Genomic DNA, 6,300 nt, shown 5'->3' with positions numbered 1-6,300 from the left:
ACAGGCCGGCCTGAGGATCCCCCGGGTCCCTGCCTCCAGCCTTTCTCCTGCTTACCTCACCACTTCCGGCTGTTCACCTGGCCCCGCCCCCTCATTGACTTGACCCTGTTCAGGTGTGGGCCTGGGCCCGCCTCCCTCTTCCAGAGCCCCGCCCTCTTATTATTGAACCAATGAGGGAGCAGCACATGCCAGGGTGCCCTGCTCCTCAGACACAGAATAGCCCCCACCTCTGAGAGCCCTGTCAGGTGCCTAAATCCAACAACCGCACATGGCCCCCTCCTCACAGGCTGACTCCCAGGTCCGCAGTCGTGGACACAGCATCCAGCACTTCTTCAAGACAGTCTTGGGCCTCCAGAGCATCACGGGAGTCCCAATTCCGTACCTCCCACCAAGGGGCAGCTCACAACAGAGTGCCCTGATATGCCCACAGCCCTGTCTGTGGCCTTTGACATCGGGATTGAGCTGTGGCAAGTCGGAGAAGATCACTTTCCACTCTTGGGGCACTGCCTCGGCACCCCAGAAGTACTTTCTGGTCTGATTGCCCGGCCCCGAGGGCCGGCTTTCTGCCCCATTCTCCGAACGCCCCGCCCTGAAGACAAGGGAACCTCTCGCTGGCTTCCAGTCCGGAGCTAAGGAAGGTGGGGCTTTGGGGTCCACTTGTGCCCCTGGTCCACATTCACAAGGCTCCAGGGCCCTCCGCAGTGGAACTCTTCCAGTAGTTTCCCCTAGCCCCAAAGGGCTCGTCCACCTGGCCTCCCCGCCAAACCCCCAACCCCTCCCTAGGGCCTTGCTGCCAAGAGGCAGGCCTGAGGATCACCCGTGTCCCTGCCTCCAGCCTTTCCCCTGCTTACATCACCACTTCCGGCTCTTCGCCTGGCCCCGCCCCCTGGTTCTGGGGACGGCCTCCAGCTGCTCACCTGGCCCCGCCCCCTCATTGACTTGACCGGGTTCAGGTGTGGGCCTGGGCCCGCCTCCTAGTTGCGGAAGCCCCGCCCTCTTGTTCATTGAACCAATGAGCGAGCAGCACATGCCAGGGTGCCCTGCTCCTCAGACACAGAATAGCCCCCACCTCTGAGAGACCTGTCAGGTGCCTAAATCCCCCAAACGCACATGGCCCTCTGCTCACAGGGAGACTCCCAGGTCCCCAGGCGTGGGTACACCAACCAGCCCACCTCTTCAGGACAGTCTTGGACCTCCGGAGCCTCAAGGGAGGCCCAACCCCCGTGTCTCCCACCAAGGGGCAGCTCACAACAGAGTGCCCTGGGACGCCCACAGCCCTGTCTGTGGCCTTTGACATCGGGAGAGAGCTGTGGCAAGTCGGAGAAAATCACTTTCCACTCTTGGGGCACTGCCCCGGCTCTGGCAGAAGTCCTTTCTGGTCTGATTGCCCGGCCCCGAGGGCCGGCTTTCTGCCCCATTCTCGGGGAAAGCCCCGCCCTGAGGACAAGGGAACCTCTCGCTGGCTTCCATTCCGGAGCTAAGGAAGGTGGGGCTTTTGGGTCCACTTGTGCCCCTGGTCCACATTCACAAGGCTCCAGGGCCCTCCGCAGTGGAACTCTTCCAGTAGTTTCCCCTAGCCCCAAAGGGCTCGTCCACCTGGCCTCCCCGCCAAACCCCCAACCACTCCCTAGGGCCTTGCTGCCAACAGGCCGGCCTGAGGATCCCCCGGGTCCCTGCCTCCAGCCTTTCTCCTGCTTACCTCACCACTTCCGGCTGTTCACCTGGCCCCGCCCCCTCATTGACTTGACCGTGTTCAGGTGTGGGCCTGGGCCCGCCTCCCTCTTCCAGAGCCCCGCCCTCTTTTTCATTGAACCAATGAGGGAGCAGCACATGCCAGGGTGCCCTGCTCCTCAGACACAGAATAGCCCCCACCTCTGAGAGCCCTGTCAGGTGCCTAAATCCAACAACCGCACATGGCCCCCTCCTCACAGGCTGACTCCCAGGTCCGCAGTCGTGGACACAGCATCCAGCACTTCTTCAAGACAGTCTTGGGCCTCCAGAGCATCACGGGAGTCCCAATTCCGTACCTCCCACCAAGGGGCAGCTCACAACAGAGTGCCCTGATATGCCCACAGCCCTGTCTGTGGCCTTTGACATCGGGATTGAGCTGTGGCAAGTCGGAGAAGATCACTTTCCACTCTTGGGGCACTGCCTCGGCACCCCAGAAGTACTTTCTGGTCTGATTGCCCGGCCCCGAGGGCCGGCTTTTTGCCCCATTCTCCGAACGCCCCGCCCTGAAGACAAGGGAACCTCTCGCTGGCTTCCAGTCCGGAGCTAAGGAAGGTGGGGCTTTGGGGTCCACTTGTGCCCCTGGTCCACATTCACAAGGCTCCAGGGCCCTCCGCAGTGGAACTCTTCCAGTAGTTTCCCCTAGCCCCAAAGGGCTCGTCCACCTGGCCTCCCCGCCAAACCCCCAACCCCTCCCTAGGGCCTTGCTGCCAAGAGGCAGGCTTGAGGATCCCCCGGGTCCCTGCCTCCAGCCTTTCTCCTGCTTACCTCACCACTTCCGGCTGTTCACCTGGCCCCGCCCCCTCATTGACTTGACCGTGTTCAGGTGTGGGCCTGGGCCCGCCTCCCTCTTCCAGAGCCCCGCCCTCTTTTTCATTGAACCAATGAGGGAGCAGCACATGCCAGGGTGCCCTGCTCCTCAGACACAGAATAGCCCCCACCTCTGAGAGCCCTGTCAGGTGCCTAAATCCAACAACCGCACATGGCCCCCTCCTCACAGGCTGACTCCCAGGTCCGCAGTCGTGGACACAGCATCCAGCACTTCTTCAAGACAGTCTTGGGCCTCCAGAGCATCACGGGAGTCCCAATTCCGTACCTCCCACCAAGGGGCAGCTCACAACAGAGTTCCCTGATATGCCCACAGCCCTGTCTGTGGCCTTTGACATCGGGATTGAGCTGTGGCAAGTCGGAGAAGATCACTTTCCACTCTTGGGGCACTGCCTCGGCACCCCAGAAGTACTTTCTGGTCTGATTGCCCGGCCCCGAGGGCCGGCTTTCTGCCCCATTCTCCGAACGCCCCGCCCTGAAGACAAGGGAACCTCTCGCTGGCTTCCAGTCCGGAGCTAAGGAAGGTGGGGCTTTTGGGTCCACTTGTGCCCCTGGTCCACATTCACAAGGCTCCAGGGCCCTCCGCAGTGGAACTCTTCCAGTAGTTTCCCCTAGCCCCAAAGGGCTCGTCCACCTGGCCTCCCCGCCAAACCCCCAACCCCTCCCTAGGGCCTTGCTGCCAAGAGGCAGGCCTGAGGATCACCCGTGTCCCTGCCTCCAGCCTTTCCCCTGCTTACATCACCACTTCCGGCTCTTCGCCTGGCCCCGCCCCCTGGTTCTGGGGACGGCCTCCAGCTGCTCACCTGGCCCCGCCCCCTCATTGACTTGACCGGGTTCAGGTGTGGGCCTGGGCCCGCCTCCTAGTTGCGGAAGCCCCGCCCTCTTGTTCATTGAACCAATGAGCGAGCAGCACATGCCAGGGTGCCCTGCTCCTCAGACACAGAATAGCCCCCACCTCTGAGAGACCTGTCAGGTGCCTAAATCCCCCAAACGCACATGGCCCTCTGCTCACAGGGAGACTCCCAGGTCCCCAGGCGTGGGTACACCAACCAGCCCACCTCTTCAGGACAGTCTTGGACCTCCGGAGCCTCAAGGGAGGCCCAACCCCCATGGCTCCCACCAAGGGGCAGCTCACAACAGAATGCCCTGGGACGCCCACAGCCCTGTCTGTGGCCTTTGACATCGGGAGAGAGCTGTGGCAAGTCGGAGAAAATCACTTTCCACACTTGGGGCACTGCCCCGGCTCTGGCAGAAGTCCTTTCCGGTCTGATTGCCCGGCCCCGAGGGCCGGCTTTCTGCCCCATTCTCGGGGAAAGCCCCGCCCTGAGGACAAGGGAACCTCTCGCTGGCTTCCATTCCGGAGCTAAGGAAGGTGGGGCTTTTGGGTCCACTTGTGCCCCTGGTCCACATTCACAAGGCTCCAGGGCCCTCCGCAGTGGAACTCTTCCAGTAGTTTCCCCTAGCCCCAAAGGGCTCCTCCACCTGGCCTCCCCGCCAAACCCCCAACCACTCCCTAGGGCCTTGCTGCCAACAGGCCGGCCTGAGGATCCCCCGGGTCCCTGCCTCCAGCCTTTCTCCTGCTTACCTCACCACTTCCGGCTGTTCACCTGGCCCCGCCCCCTCATTGACTTGACCGTGTTCAGGTGTGGGCCTGGGCCCGCCTCCCTCTTCCAGAGCCCCGCCCTCTTTTTCATTGAACCAATGAGGGAGCAGCACATGCCAGGGTGCCCTGCTCTTCAGACACAGAATAGCCCCCACCTCTGAGAGCCCTGTCAGGTGCCTAAATCCAACAACCGCACATGGCCCCCTCCTCACAGGCTGACTCCCAGGTCCGCAGTCGTGGACACAGCATCCAGCACTTCTTCAAGACAGTCTTGGGCCTCCAGAGCATCATGGGAGTCCCAATTCCGTACCTCCCACCAAGGGGCAGCTCACAACAGAGTGCCCTGATATGCCCACAGCCCTGTCTGTGGCCTTTGACATCGGGATTGAGCTGTGGCAAGTCGGAGAAGATCACTTTCCACTCTTGGGGCACTGCCTCGGCACCCCAGAAGTACTTTCTGGTCTGATTGCCCGGCCCCGAGGGCCGGCTTTCTGCCCCATTCTCCGAACGCCCCGCCCTGAAGACAAGGGAACCTCTCGCTGGCTTCCAGTCCGGAGCTAAGGAAGGTGGGGCTTTTGGGTCCACTTGTGCCCCTGGTCCACATTCACAAGGCTCCAGGGCCCTCCGCAGTGGAACTCTTCCAGTAGTTTCCCCTAGCCCCAAAGGGCTCGTCCACCTGGCCTCCCCGCCAAACCCCCAACCCCTCCCTAGGGCCTTGCTGCCAAGAGGCAGGCCTGAGGATCACCCGTGTCCCTGCCTCCAGCCTTTCCCCTGCTTACATCACCACTTCCGGCTCTTCACCTGGCCCCGCCCACTGGTTCTGGGGACGGCCTCCAGCTGCTCACCTGGCCCCGCCCCCTCATTGACTTGTCCGGGTTCAGGTGTGGGCCTGGGCCCGCCTCCTAGTTGCGGAAGCCCCGCCCTCTTGTTCATTGAACCAATGAGCGAGCAGCACATGCCAGGGTGCCCTGCTCCTCAGACACAGAATAGCCCCCACCTCTGAGAGACCTGTCAGGTGCCTAAATCCCCCAAACGCACATGGCCCTCTGCTCACAGGGAGACTCCCAGGTCCCCAGGCGTGGGTACACCAACCAGCCCACCTCTTCAGGACAGTCTTGGACCTCCGGAGCCTCAAGGGAGGCCCAACCCCCGTGGCTCCCAGCAAGGGGCAGCTCACAACAGAGTGCCCTGGGACGCCCACAGCCCTGTCTGTGGCCTTTGACATCGGGAGAGAGCTGTGGCAAGTCGGAGAAAATCACTTTCCACTCTTGGGGCACTGCCCCGGCTCTGGCAGAAGTCCTTTCCGGTCTGATTGCCCGGCCCCGAGGGCCGGCTTTCTGCCCCATTCTCGGGGAAAGCCCCGCCCTGAGGACAAGGGAACCTCTCGCTGGCTTCCATTCCGGAGCTAAGGAAGGTGGGGCTTTTGGGTCCACTTGTGCCCCTGGTCCACATTCACAAGGCTCCAGGGCCCTCCGCAGTGGAACTCTTCCAGTAGTTTCCCCTAGCCCCAAAGGGCTCGTCCACCTGGCCTCCCCGCCAAACCCCCAACCACTCCCTAGGGCCTTGCTGCCAACAGGCCGGCCTGAGGATCCCCCGGGTCCCTGCCTCCAGCCTTTCTCCTGCTTACCTCACCACTTCCGGCTGTTCACCTGGCCCCGCCCCCTCATTGACTTGACCGTGTTCAGGTGTGGGCCTGGGCCCGCCTCCCTCTTCCAGAGCCCCGCCCTCTTTTTCATTGAACCAATGAGGGAGCAGCACATGCCAGGGTGCCCTGCTCCTCAGGCACAGAATAGCCCCCACCTCTGAGAGCCCTGTCAGGTGCCTAAATCCAACAACCGCACATGGCCCCCTCCTCACAGGCTGACTCCCAGGTCCGCAGTCGTGGACACAGCATCCAGCACTTCTTCAAGACAGTCTTGGGCCTCCAGAGCATCACGGGAGTCCCAATTCCGTACCTCCCACCAAGGGGCAGCTCACAACAGAGTGCCCTGATATGCCCACAGCCCTGTCTGTGGCCTTTGACATCGGGATTGAGCTGTGGCAAGTCGGAGAAGATCACTTTCCACTCTTGGGGCACTGCCTCGGCACCCCAGAAGTACTTTCTGGTCTGATTGCCCGGCCCCGAGGGCCGGCTTTTTGCC

Source organism: Pipistrellus hanaki (genome assembly GCF_964339955.1).
Source record: "Pipistrellus hanaki genome assembly, contig: scaffold_57, whole genome shotgun sequence".
Taxonomy (NCBI): Eukaryota; Metazoa; Chordata; class Mammalia; order Chiroptera; family Vespertilionidae; genus Pipistrellus; species Pipistrellus hanaki.
Note: the sequence above shows the minus strand (reverse complement) of the source record.